This window comes from Cannabis sativa, chromosome 8, assembly GCF_029168945.1.
Source record: "Cannabis sativa cultivar Pink pepper isolate KNU-18-1 chromosome 8, ASM2916894v1, whole genome shotgun sequence".
NCBI lineage: Eukaryota > Viridiplantae > Streptophyta > Magnoliopsida > Rosales > Cannabaceae > Cannabis > Cannabis sativa.
In genome coordinates this window covers 50,622,937-50,639,312 of record NC_083608.1, presented here as the reverse complement: position 1 = coordinate 50,639,312, position 16,376 = coordinate 50,622,937, and the positions used below count along the sequence as shown (strand labels likewise).

The 16,376-nt window shown below is 35.1% G+C and overlaps 1 pseudogene; it reads left to right on the top strand.

Moving 5' to 3' along the window:
- Positions 1-201: 201 nt before the first annotated feature.
- On the top strand, positions 202-3,943 carry LOC115698994 (putative disease resistance protein At3g14460; annotated as a pseudogene).
- Positions 3,944-16,376: the final 12,433 nt, after the last annotated feature.

Here is a 16,376-nt window from a genome sequence, read left to right as displayed (position 1 = left end):
CAGAGCAATTCGAGAATGGAAGAAGTTGGATGTGAGTATTTTAATGATTAAGTATCTATGTCACTTTTCATTAAAACAGAGACCTTGAGAGGCACGTTTTTTGTCATGCATGATCTTATTGTTGATTTAGCTAGAACTATTTGTGGAAAATATAGTTGTTTGTTAGAGCAAAATGACGATATTGATAGGCTTTAGAAGAAGACACGTCACCTTGGATGTGTCATGGAACTTTCTACTGATAACAAGGTGTCTAGCTATGATTTTAAAGCTACACGTTTGCGAACCTTTTTAACATTATTGGGTTCGAGATATCCAGAAATAAGTATTTCTGAGGAAATACTGCAGAATCTGCTATTGATGTTGAAATGTTTGAGAGTTCTATCTTTTCGTGATCTTGATATGATTGAGTTATCTAACTCAATTGGTGAACTAAAACATCTTCGTTATTTAGATCTTTCTAACACCAAGATGGCGATGTTGCCCGAATCTGTAACTATTTTGTACAATTTACAGACATTGAAGTTAGAAAACTGTCATCATCTTCAAATGCTGCTTAAAGATATGCATCGTCTCATTAATTTGAGACATCTTATTATTAGTGGGATTATGCTAGAAGAGATGCCAAGTCAATTAAGTAAACTGAAAAATCTCCAAATGTTGACAACTTTTGTTGCGGGGAAGGATAGTGGTGCTAAAATAGAAGAGTTGTCAGAACTTCAAACTCTACACGGAGAGCTTTCCATTGAGAAGTTAGAAAATGTGGCCAATATTACAAAAGCATCAGATCAAGTCAATGTACTAGAAAAGCATCAACTTGAGGAATTGAATTTCATATGGAATATTAATTATGTTGGTTTTGAACCAAAACGTGGAGAGGGTGTTCTTGAAATGCTTTCACCTAACACAATGTTGAAGCAACTCAAAATTCTTAATTACCCAGACTCAAAATTTCCAAATTGGGTTGGGAATGATTCCTTTAGCAACATTGCTAGCATAAGTCTAGTTGGGTGTAAGCATTGCTCCTATTTGCCACCCTTTGGGCAACTTCCTGTACTAAAATATCTTTACATTTCAGGATTCCATTCGGTAGTGATAGTAGGTGCTGAGTTTTATGGGAATAGTTCTACGAGAAAACCATTTTCATCATTAGAAACATTAAGTTTCAGCAGGATATTATTGTGGGAGCAATGGCATTCAATGCAAACCGAAGAGGCAACAACATATGGGAAGCTCAAAACACTTACTATCAATAATTGTCCTAACTTCGTCGGAGATTCGCCTTGCTCCCTTCCTTCATTAATAAGTATTAGAGTTGATGGATATAAGGAGCGCCCATTATTAAGTCTTCCAAGATTACCATGTGTCACACAAACGAGAATTATAAATTTGGAGAATTCGAAGTCATTGTATGAGGCAATCAAGCCAAGGAATTCTTGTTTCACTTCTACAGGATGTTTGCCTGCCACTCTCACTCCACTCATCGGAAAGACTCTTCAGGAGCTTCATTTGCGGAATTGTGGGTCATCCTTCACATCCTTCCATTTGGACTTATTTCCCAATCTCAAAACTCTTCATATTGAATCCAGTCACTATTTTGAAACAGTCTCAATGTCCGATGGGATGTCTCTTGAGGAACTAACATTTTTTTCTATCAAAGATTGTGTTAGTTTTGTATCTTTCCCAGATGGTGGACTTATTGCTCCCAAGCTGAGTGAGTTGGAGATTATAAATTGTCCTAACTTGAAGTGGTTGCCAAGATGATGATTTCCCTCTCATCTTTAGAGTCCTTAATAATCAGAGATTGTCCTTTGATAGAGCCTTGCCCTGAAAATGAAGGTGGTTTGCCTGTTAGTTTGTCTACACTTAATATATCCTATGATGCATTTTTGAGGTTGAAATGGAATTGGCAAACATCACCCCATCTTACCTTTATTTGTATTTTTGGTAATAAAGAAGATATGGAATCATTTCCGGAGGAAGGGCTACTGCCTACCACTCTTACCCATCTTAGTATTATCTCATTTGCAAAACTTAAAAGCTTGGACAGAAATGGCTTTACACAACTCACCTCCTTGCGAACACTTAAAATCTTGGAGTGCCCCGAGTTGCATACATTGTCTGTCAGAAGAAGGCTTTCCGTCCTCCCTCACTTATTTGTGGATAAGGGAATGCCCTCTGGTGAACAAAAAGTACAACCGAAAGGAGAGTGGGAATGAGGATTACTGGAACAAGATTAGTCACATACCCAATGCCACAATCTCAGGTTTGTTCTTGTCTTCTAATCAAACAGCCAATATATGAATAAATATGATGATCACCTTATTCCATATATAATGGTCTTCTTTTGAAAGGCAGGCTTTTATGTATTTTCCATTTAATAAAGTACTCAAATGAATAATCAAACTTCCCATTTTCTTGGTTGCAGATTATTACTTGACCTGATTGATCTTCAACAGTGGAAAGCCATATCAGTTCAAAATGAGAGAACTTGTAGAGAATTTCTAATCTTTCCTAAATTACTCAATCTTGAAATTTACAATCTTTCCTAATTAATTAGTTAATGGTAAATTTATCTCTTCTAATGCAGGTATGTCTTATCTCCGGGTATGAGTTAGATTGTGTTTTGGTTGTTCTAGTATTAGAGTACTTGTTTTGTTTTGTTTATGTTTTATTATTTATTATGATGTTTGAGATGTTTCCTTTATATCATAATTGTGTTCCAGCATTGTAACCTTGGTTTTCCTCGGCCATAATTAAAGAGTATTATTGAAAGCATTTTACATCCAATCATGTTTTTCACCTTCAATTTGTCTCTTGTAATGCAGGAAGGACAAAGAGATAGCTTCTTCAACTACATGAACCAAGCAATGTTCGAATCAGGAAAATTAAGTCTGGTTTTTCTTCATTATTATTTATGATGTTTGAGATGTTTTCTTTGTACCGTTTTGTAATTACACACTTGTCATAATAGTGTTCCAGCTTGTATTGTAACCACGGTTTTCCTGGACCATAATTAAGTGAGGGCTATGAGATAATAAGTAAGTAATGTACTTACTGGTTTTATTAAATTGCAGGACTAGGAGAAAGTTTTTTATATTTTAATAACTCTCTATATGTAAAGGAATTCTGTTCATGTATTGTATTTTATAAATATAAGAAAAATGCTAATTTATAAAAAAGAGGAATTAGAAAGTGATTTTGGTTGTTATACAAAACTCAATTGATTGTCTAGATCAATTTTTAAACTTTTTTAAGTGTTATTTTATTTGGTCTGATTAGTGGATAGACTCATTGATTAAAACTACTTATCCTCTGATATATGTTTGAGGATGAAATGGAATTGGCAAACATTACCCCATCTTACCATCTTTCTATTTATGGATATGGTATTGAAGAAGATATGGTGCCTACCACTATTATTTCTCTTACTATTTGGTATTTTTTGGCAAACTTAGGGGACTGGACAAAAAAGGGCTTACACAACTCACCTCCTTGCAAACACTTGAAATCTTGGAGTGCCCTGAGTTGGAGACATTGTCAGAAGAAGGAAGGGTTTCCAACCTCCCTTACCTCTTTATGGATCTTTATGTGTCCTCTGGTTTCGAAGGAGGGTGGAAATGAGGAGTACTGGAACAAGATTAGTCACATACCCATTGTCAGAATATTAGAATGAGGTTGCATTTAAGACATATAATCTCATGTTTGTTTGATCAACTATAGGAGCTGCTCTGCTCCTAATCTGTAGAGTTGTTTTTGTTGTTTCTCTTCATATATATATTTAAAAACAAAATAAAAATTAGGGATAATTGCGGCAAAAGTCCCCAAAAAATTAGAGTTGATGCAGATTAGTCCCTAACCTCAAAAATTAGCGGTGATAGTCCCCAAGGTCGCATTTTTTGTAAGTTCGTTGGTCCCTTTTCTAACACATCCGTTAAACTCAAATAAAATGTCACATGTCAATTTTTTATTGATCCAAATTATATTTTTATTTTTTTTTTGAAACAATTATATTTTTAATTTAAAATAATTAAAAAAAAAACTAAACAATTTTTTTTTTCTTTTTTTCTTTTATCTTCTTCTTCTTGTAAATGCCCAGAAACCACCCTAACAAGCCAACCCAAAACCCAGCACCAAGTCTGACCCTCGCCGAGCTCAAAACCCAGTGCACCGTCCACCCCTTTAGTTCATCTTCTCCATTCACGACACAAGCTAACAAAAATTAAAAAAATTCTACAAACCAACCTGAGTAGCAGATCTGGTTGCTAACAAAAATCACAATACCATAGAGTTTATGGTATTGTTGGACCTGCTAGCTAAGAAAAAATAAATAAAAAATATTCATCATCCATCATTGAGAGAAGGAGGCCCAAAAAGACTATACAAACCCTACACAACATCAAGCTCTAATAAAAAAGGCAAGATATCGATTAACCTTAATTCTTTTCTTTAATATACGGCAGCCATAGAAATTCAAAATTTCCCAAAAAAACTTCTTCTCTTCTAACAGCTGCACCAAAAACTAGGGTTAGGGTTCTATGGGTTTTCTATTTTCTTCTTCCTCCTTGCTGAAAACAAGGCTAGGGTTCTAATGGGTTTCAAATTCTCTTCTTCTTCTCTTAGTCACAGTTAGGATTAGGGTTCTTAGATTCTAGGTTTTCTTCTTCCTCTAACCTGAAATAAAACCCAGAAAAACAACTAGTATAGAGATCAAATCAATAAAAATACAAAACTCATCAATGGGCGAAGGAGACAAAACGTCCACCAAGCTCCATCGTTCAAGCCCTCTCATCGAAGCTCCTGGTTATTGATCAGTTTCTGACCATGGTGGTTATGGAGGTAACTAGAAGGAAGAGACGAAGGGGGAGAGAAGAAAAAGGGTCGGGGTGGGAATGGTGCTGGCTTTGGGGTGGGAGTTCCTGATGGTGGGTTTTTGGGGTAGGAGTTCCTCGTGGTGGTCGGTTGAGTATGGCTTCCATGGCCATGCTTGTTGCTGTTGAAGAAGAAGATCAATGAGAGAGAAAGAGTTGAACATAAAGAGAGAAAAAATAAAAGAAAAGAAAAGAAAAGAAAATATTAAAGTTTTTATCTATTCTTTTAATATTTTTTATAAAAAATATTAAATTGTTTTAATTTTTAAATAATTTATTTTATTTTTTAAAATTTTAAATGAAAAATATAATTTGGACCAATACTTTGTCGACATGTGGCATTTTATTTGAGTTTAACGGATCTGTTAGAAAAAGGACCAACGGACTTACAGAAAATGCAACATTGGGGACTATCACCGCCAATTTTTGAGGTTGGGGACTAATCTACATCAACTCTAAGTTTTTTGGGACTTTTGCCGCAATTATCCCTAAAAATTAAATCTTTATTTATATATTTGCTGTCTTCAGTCTATACATGTATATATATATGAAAAACTGTTAATAATTCATTGCTCAATTTGTTTTGACAGACCTTAGCAGAAGATTCCCCTGTTTTAAAAGTCAAAGGAGAGCTTGTTTGGCTGTGTTTTCAGTTTTCAGTTTTTAAAATGTGTTTTTAAAACTGAGAATAGAAAACAGTTTTTTGTCATTTTAAAAATTTAATGATGTTTGGAACAAATTTTTAAAAACTATTTTTAGATTTTTTCTTACGAAAAAAAAAAATCAATATTTTAGCACCATACCATGACATTAACCCATCTGGGTCTAGGTTCGGGTATGGTTCGAGTTTAGGATCCGAGTATGTGAACAAAATATAAAATATAATATGTTAGACAAAAAAAAAATTATTTTTGAAAATTGGAAACAACATTTTGATGTTTTCTAGTTTTTTAAAACTCAATTTTTAAAAACAGTTTTTAAAAATTTTTGCCAAACAACTCTTAATAGTTTTTAAACTGTAAAGCCGAACAACCTCTAAGATTGGAACTAATGTTAAACATGTAACTCAATGTTGATTCTAAGATGGCTCACAAGTTTCTTTTATAATATTACTATCCTCATAAAAATGTTAATTACAATTGCATAACAAGATCAAATCATTCCCATTAAACTGGATTGATTAATCATCTTACATATATATATCCTATTGAATAATTTAGTGCATGTTTATAATTAAAAAACTGTTTTTTATTTTTAAAAACAGAAAATTGTTTTTTGAAAACCATTTAGCTTGTTTGGCCTTGTTTTTAAAACAATTTTCAGAAACACTAATCAAACATGACTTGTTTTTAAAAACTTCAAAAATTATTTTTTGTTCTCATTTTTAAAACTATTTTTTGAAAATAAAAAATAAAAAACAATACCAAACATGCTCTAAGGCTTCTGATTAGCAACTACTTTCTAGTGAAGATGCATGCACTCCATAAACAATTAACAGTGAAACTCATTAATAACAATCTCTTTTATTTTATATGCATATAAAATATACTTTTTGAATTCTACTCTCTATATTCTAAAATATTAATTTAAAAAACATCGTAAACAAAATTATAATTATTCATGATAATAGTGTAGGGGTACATTTATTAATTTTTGAAAATGTACTATAAAAATATCATGGGAATCATCCTTACATGATGATATATATAAACATGATGATATAGTATGACTACTTGATCATCCAAGAACAGCAGGATTAATGATATATAAACATGTTTATATGTATGTGTATATCACAATCTATAGAAATAATCGGTCAAATTAATGATCAGATATCAGCTGATTCAAAAATAGATATTGAGAGTGTGTCCATGTTCATCACTTTAATATTTTCCCTTCTAATTTAATTAATTGACCAATATATAAAAGCATATATAGTACATATGCTTAATTGTAGTGTTTCCCATGATCTAAATTTTAAGTTATATATATTAGTATATGATATTTATATAGTTATTTCATCATGTTGGGTATCCAACTTTGAGACTCTGTTTTCTCTTAGCTACGTTCTTGAAGCGTGAGTCAATACGGCTATCTGGAGTGGTTTCCAAGTATGGGTGATTCTAGTTCTGCACAGAATATTGAAGGTGATATGGAGGAACTCCGGCTACAGTTCATAGAAGAAGCATCTCTGGAGTTGGAGGCCGACTTTGAGATCAATACCGAGATTGCGAAGACTGGGGTACTGGCCAAAATCCTTGGTTCCCGTCCACTGACCAAAGGAAGGATTAAACAAATTCTTTCGGGGGTGTGGAATCTGAAAGGAAAATGGAGAATGAAAACTATGGAACAAGGCACTTGGGGCATTTTCTTCGACAAGTTGGAGGATAAGGAAGAGGTTCTGAAACGGCGACCTTGGATTTTAGCTGGGCAATTGCTAAATATTAGGGAGTGGCCTCTTGATGGCAACTGGTATGGGGTTCCGATGAATAAAGCTGTCTTTTGGGTGGAGATTCATGGCCTCCCAACACCTTACCTTGCGTTTCAAAATTCCAGCGTGATTGGAGCCAAGGTTGGCGAGTTCTTGGCTTCAGATGGGGTTGACAATCGGACTATTGCAAGGCGGGGTTTTCTCAAACTCAAGGTGGATATTCATTTAGACCAACGTCTTCCGGCGGGGTTCTACCTGAGTATATCCCGAGGAAGGAAAGAATGGATACAGTTTAAATATCGTAAATTGCCCAAAATCTGTTTTAACTGTGGATATTTGGCCCATGATTCTAGTGTGTGTACCAGGGAGCGGGCGTTTGCCTTTCCTCCCATTGGAAATGCAGTCCCTCTGTATGGGCCGTGGATTAAGGCAAATGTTCCCATCCGTAATTGTTTTGATACGAAGAGGCCGGTGCTTCTCCGGGATGGGGAAGATCGGACGGCGAATATCCAAGCCATTCGAAGAGTCCAGGTGTCGAATGAGGGGCCCAGTACCAGAAATGGTACGAGAATTGGTGTTGAGGCCACTACCACGATTGATACAGACAATAGTACGAAAGGTACGAAGGAGGTGGGCAAAAACAATTCGAATTATTCTTCTGGAGGTGGGACAGCTGGAATGACATCTGGCACACCCAATTTTGAAGTCAAGGAGCATCCTATGAATAACCTGGGCCCAAATCCTGAAGATGCAAATGTTATAGTTTGTATGATGGCCCATAATGGGCCTGATGCAGCCCAAGTTATTGAAAAGCCTCATCACGAAGTATGTAAGTCACGCACACCCCATCATCACCCAGAGCCCATCTTCATTAATGGACCTACAGAAACGTTGGAAGAGATTACTGATAAAATCTCTGGGCCCATTTTGGTTGAAAGGAAAAGCCCAAATGAAAGTGGAACTAAATGGTTTCACGATCCGATTCTACCTCCTATCTCTGGGTCACATTCTAAGAAGAGGAAGGCGGCAGGGAATGTATCCCCAGTTATTAATTTGGCGATCCAATCAGTTCCGAAGACTCCCTCACCCTTGGGGCAGGAGTTAAATTCTGAGAATGGTGGTTTGACTCCTTTTTCACTTGGCAAAGATTCTACCAAGAAGGGGTCTTCGAGTTCAAGAACATTGAGAGGAAGGAAAAAATCCCTCAGCAACAATGGTGCGTCAGGTACTAAGATTCCTTCTCCTAATTCTGAGTTTGGTAATTTACTTGTGGAAGTTCAGATTGATCAAAATTTTCAAGTGGGCGAGGAGGCGGCCCTTATCAAGCCCCCCCATCCCCAATGAGGTTCCTTTCTTGGAATTGCCGCGGCCTTTCGAGACCGGCGGCAATCCAAGCTCTAAAGGCTTGGGTTTGGAAGTGGAAGGTGGATTGTGTATTTCTAATGGAAACTAAGATTGGTACTAGTCAAATGAAGTCAATTTGTAATTCTCTGCAATTCGAGAATGGTGCTTTTGTTCCTTCTGTGGGCCGTGCGGGAGGTGTTTGTCTGCTGTGGAATAGGAATGTTGATATTAAGGTGTTGGAGAGTCTTGAGTATGGTTTTGTGTGTACTGTCAATGATCATGAGATTTCAAGTATTTGGGGGCTGTTAGCAGTTTATGGGACTCCGTATGACGAGCATAAGAGGGAATTTTGGGAACATCTTTCGAATCTTGCCAATTCGTTTGATGGTCCTTGGGCCCTCATGGGTGATCTCAATACTCTTTTGAATAGAGAGGATAAATCGGGGGGGCGTTCCTTTACTCACAGGGATGGTGCTATCCTTCAGAATTTCCTTCGTTCTACTGGAAGTATTGATCTTGGGTATAGTGGTTGCAAATACACTTGGTTGAATAAGCGCAAGAATGGCGGGTTAGTAAAGGAAAGACTAGACCGTGTGATCGTGGATACCAATTGGTTAACTGTGTGCCCAGAGGGGGGGGTTCGTAATCTGCCAATCACTTCTTCCGACCATGGGGCGATGGTTTTTGATTCTATCATGTGTAAGACTAAAGGTTTCAGACCCTTCAGGTTCTTCGAAGCTTGGTTTGAGGACCCTTCTTGCTGGGAAGTTATCAAGGAGGCGTGGGGTAGGGATAACCAAGAGAATGATAGGGGGAGTATTGGGAAAAGCATCAATAGAACTCAAAGTGCTCTTCGGTGGTGGAGCAAGAATGTTTTCGGGGACTGTGATAACAAGATTAAGGAATTAGAATTTGAGCTCCAAACTCTTCAATCCAAAGAGGTGCATGAAACGGACGAGGTGGCTGAGGAGGATATTCTTAAAAATTTGGGCGAGTTATGGAGACGTAAAGAGTCTATGTGGAAGCAACGTTCCAGAGAATTATGGCTGTCCAAAGGCGATAGAAATTCTTCCTTTTTTCATGCGTCCACCATGGTGCGGAGGAAGAGAAATCAAATATGGAATCTGAAAAATTCCAATGGAATGTTATGTTCGAATGTCAAGGAGATTGGTACGATCCTCAATGAGTATTTTATTGATCTCTTTTCATCTAAAGGTCAGGTTTCTTATGATGGTCTTGATGTCTTGATAAGCAACTCGATTTCTCACTACGAGAATAACATGCTCACGGCGATTCCTGATCAGGAGGAAATCAGGTCCCATGTTTTCCTAATGCATCCCCTCAAGGCGCCTGGTCCGGATGGCCTTTCGGGATGTTTCTACCGCAAATGCTGGCACTTTGTTGGAGATGATGTAGTCAAGAGCATTCAGCGTTTCTTTGCTTCCGGAACATTGGATCCGGGTCTTAATCATTCTTTCATCTGCCTTATCCCGAAAGGTACCAATCCGGATTGTGTGGAGCGATATCGGCCTATTGCCTTATGTAATTTTGTATACAAGGTTATAGCTCGTATTTTGGCGCATCGTCTGAAATTGGTTCTTGATCATCTTATTGCTCCTACACAATCGGCTTTCCTCCCTGGAAGGTGGATAGCCGAGTCAACCTTGCTTACTCAGGAGGTCGTGAATGTTATCAAGAAAAAGAAAGGGAAAGGGGGTCTTCTAGCCATTAAAATGGACATGAACAAAGCGTATGACCGCTTGGAATGGGGGTTTTTGAAGGCTGTTATGGAACGATTCGGTTTCTCTACTCACTTCATCAACTTGGTGATGTGTTGTGTGACAACAGTATCCTATTCCATTCTTCTCAATGGGAAGCCCTTGAAACGCTTCAAGCCGGAACGGGGCATTCGACAAGGAGATCCCATGTCCCCATATCTATTCCTTCTTTGCAATGAAGTACTCTCTCGGCTCCTCTCTTTAGAACAAGACAGAGGTAGGCTACATGGTATCAAGGTGGCTCGCAATGTTCCAGCTTTATCTCATCTTATGTTTGCGGACGATACCATTATATTTTCCCGAGCTAATCTCCGGGATATAGAGACTTTGAATGATTGCATTCAACAATTTGAAGAGTGGTCTGGGCAGAAGTGTAGCAAACAGAAATCTGGAATTCTTTTCTCGGGCAATTGTTCAAATTCGCTCAAGGAAGCCATTGAAAACAAGCTGGATATGAGTGTGATATCAGACTCGGAGAAGCACCTGGGTAATCCCTTTATCTTTGGCCGAAGCAAAAGGAAGGATTTTCACTTTCTTAAATCTAAATTGGTCGAGAGACTCGAAGGTTGGAAACTCAAGTCCTTGTCTAAGGCCGGTAGATTGGTATACATAAATTCAGTAGCTTTGGCCCTTCCCAACTATGCCATGTCCACATTCAAAATTCCCCTTTCCTCCTGCCGTGAATTGGATGCTATAGTCAGAAAATTTTGGTGGAATGGCTCTCTTGAAAACCAGTATATGTGGGCTGCGAAGTCGTGGAATTCTATTTGTCAACCCAAAATGTTGGGGGGCCTCGGGTTTCGGCGTTTCGAAGATATTAACCATGCATTACTAGCCAAACTTGCCTGGATGTTGGCTTGTGGGATCAATCGGCCTTGGTGTGATATTATGAAAGGAAAATACTTTCCGCGTGAATCCTTTTGGAGTGTCCAAGAAAAGCTCACTGACAGTTTTTTTTGGCGTGGTATCCTTAGAGCTAGAAATACAATATCCAAGGGGGCGTGTTCTGTCCTTGCTACGGGCGAAGATGTGGATGTTTGGTGGCAACCATGGATTCCATGGTTGGACTATGTTCAATTCCGAGAGTTGATGGAAAGCATTCGGTCAAAGGCTCCTAGTATGCAATCGGTGGCGGATCTGATGTATAGAAGTACCAGGAAGTGGAATTTGGGTTATCTCCGGTATCTGTTTGGCAGTGATATGGGCACCAAGATCGGGGGAATACAAATCAATGTGAATGCTTCCACAGATACTCTTATTTGGAAGAATTCATTGGTGGGAAAGTTCAGTGTAAAGGGTGCCTATTGGGTTGAACAACAAGAGCGGTTTGGTGAAAAAGAAGACTTGTGGAGATGGATTTGGAGCTCTAAGGTACACCCTAGGTTGAGTTTGCTTCTATGGAGAGTTTGTTCGAATGTTTTGCCTACTGGGGATAAATTTCCGTCTGTGGAGGTAAATTTCTGCCCTTTGTGCCATATTGCCCCTGAGTCACCTTTGCATCTTTTTACCAAATGTAGTATTGCCTTGGCTTTATGGTTTTCTAGCCCCTGGCCTATCAGAATCGACAGGGTGATGGGTACTAATATGAAGGAAGTTATGCGCAACCTCTGTAGTTCGATTGATCACACTAATCGTCCCAATTTCATCAACTGTATTGGAGTGATTCTGGATTGCATTTGGAATACTAGGAACAAAGTGGTCCACACTGAGAATTATGTGCCGAATGTGAACATGCTAAGAGGGGAAATCTCCAGCAGGTTGGCCGAGATTCAACTGATGGTTGGGGAGAATGATAGTCGGTCTACCTACACCGAAAGGGAGTCCCAGTTGAGAATCACAACCACCAAGACTGTTATGGTGGATGGTTCCTTCAAGGAAGGAAAGTACGGTTGTGCTATGGTGGCCATGGATATGTCTTCTATGGAGTGGTGGCACGGTATCTCTTCTGGTGTGGGGGATTCCGCTCTAGAGGCTGAGATGCAGGCTGTTCTTTTGAGTTTGCAATGGGCCGAGATGCAACAATGGGATAATCTCACCATTATTTCTGATTCGAAGGTGCTGGTGGAGGCCATCCGATCAAAGAACACCCCGGATTGGAAATGTTCTGCTCTTTTTTCTTTAATTTTAGGAAAACTTTCTGTTTTTTCTGCTTGTTTTGTTGTTTTTGTTAGAAGAGAACATTTTACTGTAGTGGATGACTTAGCCAAGTCGGCTAGAGTTTGTTTGGCTGATTGCCAGTTTTCAACTGGGGAGGGATTTCCCCCTGTGAATCCCAGTTCTCTAGTTTTCTCAATCTAATCTGAACTGAGGTTCTTTCAAAAAAAACTAAATATTATGACGTCCTAACAAAATAAGAATAAATTAATGAGAATTAAATTAAAATCATATACATGAGGACCGACCCCTCATCCTCAAAAAAGAAAAAAATCAAACCAAGGAACTTTAAAATTTAATTAATTAGTTATGGTTTGCACATAACATATTTTTCTTCAAATTAATGAATAAATATAATTATGAAAAATATAAATAATATAATTGATTAATTAATTAATGGTATATATTTATCCCTTGAATATCCTTAATTATACCTTGTATTAAATAATTGTTAAACAGTTATTTGTTGTACAAGTAACTAAAATTAATGTTTTATTTTTATTCTATATGTTGCGTATGGCCTTAATTATAAATATAATAATAATAATTAATAAGGCTTAAGCGTTTACCATTACAAAAAGTCTTATCTTTTTCACAGATCCTATACATATTGTCACTACCAATATATTATTATTATTATTATTATTATCGCAATATAATTAATTAATTTATCATAATTAATACTTATAAAATAATCATACTTTTAAAAAAAAAAAAAAAAAAAAAAAAAAAAAACTTATTAAATAATCAATAAAACTGTCCAAATCCAATTGTCCAAAACAAATCACATCTTTTCTTACTTCATTTTCCAGAAAACAAAATAATCAACCAAAATTGCATGAAATGATCCGATCAATTTTTTTTTTTTTTAAACTTATTATTGCTCAATGAGTCAATGCTATACATTAATTAATTCTGTCTATAGAGACCATTTTAATGTAAATATATACAATTAAGGTTATTGGACATAAATTAAATACATCTATATTATATTTTAGTTAGTACAATATTGATAATAATTAATAATATATCTTTTCACGAGTTCTTTTTATTCTTATATTCATTTTTCTATATAATGAGTTAAAAATGTATACAAATGTTAGCTTGATTGTTATTATTATACATATATATATATGTGATATATAATCTTTAATTATCGATTTTATCACATATGATATTTCTTCAACTATTATATAAATAATCAAAATTGAATATATATATATATATATATACAAACTATAATTGAGTATAGCTAGTTATATTGTATAATGTATACATAGCATTTAGTTAGGTCTTTATTCTAGTTGTAGGTGTAGCTATCTTATATATAAATATATATACAGTAGAACCTCTATCCAAGAATACAGGGACCAAGTAAATTATATTCTAATTGGGAGGTTATAACTAAATAGAGTTACACTAGAAAAAAAATTAAAAAATTAAAAAAATATCAATGTAACAATAATAACAATAAATAATCATTAATACTATATCATAATAGAAATATTTTAGAGTAAATATAATTTCATACATGTATAATAATTTAAAATAAAATTATTAATTTTACATAAATAAATTTACAAAATACATGTATATATTTTATTAAGATGTAATTATTCTTATATAGAGGTATACTTTATTAATACGGGACTTAGAAAATGTATAACTAATTATAATTTAGAGGTTATTCTTATTTATAACTGGCCCAAATCGGGACTTGATTTTTTTATAACAAATTAGAGGTTATTCTTGAATAGAGTATTCTTAAATAGAGGTTCTACTGTATATAACATATATTCTAGTTGTATACCTTTTAATTAGCTACTAAATTTTATTTGTAGCGAAAAAGTAGCATTTTACTGCTAGTTTTAATAGGCATAGTTCTTACTAGCCAATTTATACAAATAATTTTAGCTACCAATAATTTTTGGTAGCAAAATATTTGTATATAACTACCAATTTAACTACCACTTTTACTTATTAGCAAAATATATTTTATTTTTAGCTACTAATTTCTCTTCCATTCATATTTAGTAGCAAAATATATTATTTTCACAGCAAATTCTCAGCTATTATTTTCTTTGGTATAAAAAATATTTTCTTGCAACCATGCATATATAGATCCTTAATTATTTTTTATTATATCAACGTGACTTTAATATATATATATATATATTACTGCCCATAATAATGCCTTCTTATAAATATACCAGGCTACTCATGCATGAAATTAATTAATATAATATATACTCACATTATATATATAAACACACGTGTATATATACATATATTTTGGCTCGTAGCAAGTGATCAAGGCGGGTTTGTGGATGTTTTAGTAAGTGATTCATCTATCTTTATTAATTTGTTAATTAACATTAATAGTTAATATAATAATTAGTGTATTATTAATTAATTAAATAATAAAATGGCACGAAACAATAATAAAATGGCATGGAGAGTTGTTGTGTTCATATTCATAATTAATAAAATTAATTCAAAATTAAATATTTCATAAATTAATTAATATAATAGTTACGTATTAATTTGTGTATATAATATATATACATATTCTAATTTGATCCCTAGATGTAGATATAGGATAAGTTTATAGTGTATTTCATAATAATATACGATCTCAAAAATAAAATTTACATATATATGCATAGAAAAAACTCTTCTTAATGTCGAAACAAATAAAAAATTTACAAAAACAACCCTATATTATATATTAAAAGAAACATATAATTTGGCATTAATAAATAAATATTGTAAGAATTGAGTCTAAAAATTTAAAGGTCAATTAATCAATAAAACAAAGTATAAATAGCAAGAAATTAGGATAGTCATAACGCATCAGCTCGTGCGTTAGATGTAAAAAATTTAAGTCCACGCGCAAACACATAATTAATTAATATATATTAATTAAACAATTAACCCTTTTTCATACACAATTTATTTTATATATAATATATTTATTTTGGGACCCTTCTATGGATAATTAGTGGTTGGTGTTCGACATGTATGAACTTAATTTACTATAATAAAAAATTTTGTCAATTTCAGAGTGTGTTATGATGAGTGATGACATATATTTTTAATAAACATATATATTCATATACTCATAATTCACTATTTTAAAGCAAAATTATAATAATCAATAATATATATATACTTTCCTCCAACACCTATTTAGCTAGGTCTTTAAATTATAATGGGGTTTGTCTTGATGCTATATATATACTATAAGGGAAATTTGATTTTCTATGCTTAGAAAATCAAAAAATTTGATTTTTAAACCAATAATTAAAACCCTAAAAAAACTATACCTTTTTTTTCAAAACCCCAAAAATACCCCCAAACTAAAACTATCTCTCTTTCTCTCTCTATCTAGCCGGTCCCAATAATCCCACACCCCAGGTCCGATGGTCGGACCATGGGGTCCGATGGGGTCCGACCAATCGGACCCATCGGACCCCAAGGTCCGACCATCGGACCTCTCTCTTCCTCTCTCTCAAATCGCAGAAAAAAAAAAAAAAAAAAAAATTAAAGCCGGTCGGACCTTCGGTCCGATGGGTCCGACCATCGGACCCATCGGACCCGAAGGTCCGACCATCTGACCCTTTCTTCCTCCCTCTCCAAAATTGCGAGAAAAAAAAAAAAAAAAAAAAAATTCAAAGGTCCGATGGTCGGACCTTGGGGTCCGATGGGTCCGACCATCGGACCCCCAAGGTCCGACCATCGGACCTTGTCTTCTTCCCTCTCTCAAATCGCAGAAAAAAAAAAAAAAAAAAAAAAAGTTTC